Source organism: Parus major, unplaced genomic scaffold, assembly GCF_001522545.3.
Source record: "Parus major isolate Abel unplaced genomic scaffold, Parus_major1.1 Scaffold415, whole genome shotgun sequence".
Classification (NCBI taxonomy): Eukaryota; Metazoa; Chordata; class Aves; order Passeriformes; family Paridae; genus Parus; species Parus major.
The window spans coordinates 58817-61389 of NW_015379323.1; positions in this window are offsets into that span (position 1 = coordinate 58817).

The following is a 2573-nucleotide window of genomic DNA, read 5'->3' on the forward strand; positions in this document are numbered from 1 at the left end:
TTTGGGATTCCTAAAAACTGGGGATTTGGGATTCCCAAAACTTTGGGAATTTGGCATCCCTGAAAGTCGGGGTCACTCCGGGTGATCCTCACCCTCCGTCCAAACTGGACCGTGGAGTAAACGGTGAAATTCCCGGATTCTTCCTGGTGCCTGGGATGCTCCTGCCAGGGAAAAAGGAAAAAAACCGGGATGAACCGATGAGAAAAGCGGGAATTTTGGGATGGGAAAGGGATAAAAAACCCCGGGATCCGTCCGGGTTTTTTGGGAATGGCCGCACCAGTGTCCTGGGAGTGACCACGGCGTAGACGGTGGCTCCTTCCCGGGCAGCCTCGCTGCTCCCGATCTGGGAATACACAAAAAGAGGGACAAAAGAAATCTGGGAATGCTCAGAAAGGATCAAATCCCGATATTCCCAAGGAAGGAATTTCCTCCTGGAAGCGCCCGAGGTTTGGGGTGTCCGAGGGACGGCCGGATGAGGAGCGACCAGGGGTCATTCCCAGCTCCCCGGGGTTTTTCCCAAGGCTGGAATTCCCAGGTTTTGGGGTGGGAAGGGACGTTCCCGGCACTCACGGGGTCCTGGCGGGGTTTCCTCTCTCCCACCTCGGCGTAGATGGTCAGGGGCTGCTCTGGGGGGGCTCCGGGGGGCTCTGTGGGAGCAGAATTCCCAGGTTTTGGGGTTCCAGGGGTCGGAATTCCCAGGTTTTGGGGTTCCAAGGGTCAGAATTCCCAGGTTTTGGGGTTGTGGGGTCAGTGTGGGGTCAGAATTCCCAGGTTTTGGGGTTCTGAGGGTCAGAATTCCCAGGTTTTGGGGTTCCAAGGGTCAGTGTGGGGTCAGAATTCCCAAACTTTGGGGTTCCAAGGGTGAGAATTCCCAGATTTTGTGGTTCCAAAGGTCAGAATTCCCAGATTTTGGGGTTCCAAGGGTCAGAAATCCCAGATTTTGTGGTTCCAAGGGTCAGTTTGGGGTCAGAATTCCCAAACTGTGGTTCCAAGGGTCAGAATTCCCAAACTGGGGTTCCAAGGGTCAGTTTGGGATCAGAATTCCCAGATTTTGGGGTTCTGGGGTCAGTTTGAGGTCTTAATTCCCATATTTTGTGGTTCCAAGGGTCAGAATTCCCAGATTTCCAGCATTCCAAGGACCGGAATTCCCGGATTTTGGGCATTCCAAGGACCGGAATTCCCGGATTTTGGGCATTCCATGGATCAGACCCCCCCAGAGCGGATCCTGCTCCGACATTCCCCCCTCACCTTCCCGGGAATTCTTGCTCCGCTTCCAGCAGCAGACGCCGCCCGCCAGGAGCAGGAGCAGCCCCACGGCCGCGGCCGCCGCTATCCAGGGGCCGAAATTCCCGGGAATTCCTGGAAAAGAATCCCAGAATCCCGGAATTGGGCTGGGAATCCGGGATGAAACCATTCCCAGGGTTCCCCCCAGTCTCTAAATTGATCTTTTTATTTTTGCCTTAAATAAAATAAATGATAAAGTTATAAATTGTAAATAAAATAAATGGATAATTGTGGGTTAAAGAGATGAGAAATATTGGGTTTTATATAGGAATTATTAGGGATTTAATTAATAATAATAAATAAATATGTATTAATAATAGTAATAATAAGTATAAATAAATAGACATTTTTATCTTTGTGGACGAATATATATTTTATATCAAAGATATAATAGATAAAATATATTTATATAATATACATTTTATATATAATATATATTTTCATTTATATAATATATAAATGTATTTTATACTTTATAATTTGCATTTTATATTTTTTATTTCACATTTTTATCTTTTGTATTTTGCATTTTATATTATTTTATAATTTGCCTTTTATACAAACGGATTTTAATAATAATAATAGCATAATAATAGAATAATTGTATATAATTATATAATTAAAATAATTATAATATATAATGATATAATTATTAATTAATTATTTATTAATAATTAATTATTATAATTGTTATTTAATTATTTACTATATTATTATATAAATAATAATAAAAATAATTATTATTATCAAATAAATATCAATTTATCACAGAACACCCCCCAAAAATTCCCCTTTCACCTTAAAAACCCAACCAAAAAAAAATCACATTTTCCACACCTACCCAAACCATTTTTTTCCCATAAAACCGCGTTTTTTCCCCCCGAGAACCCCCCGTAAAACCGGGAATCCTCCTGGATCCCCGCAATTCCCATGGAAAATTCCAGAACTCCATGGAAGAGCTCACCTGGGCAGGTGAGGGGGGTGCTGGCCACGTCCCAGCCCAAGGCGTTGCTGACGTTGCAGACGCAACTTTGGGGTTTCGCGTCCTCGAGGACCCTCCGGGTGAGGCGGGACGGGGATTCCGGGGATAATTCCGGGGATTTTGGGGATAATTCCGGGAATTCCGGGGGTTCCGGGGGCTCCCCGGGACATTCCCAGCTGTAGGAGACGTTCCCGGGGCTGGAGCAGAGCAGGGACAGGAGGCACCAGCCCGGATCCCGAGCCAGGACCCGGGACTCCAACCGCGGCTGCTGGATGGGATCTGCGGGGACAGACGGACAGATGGACAC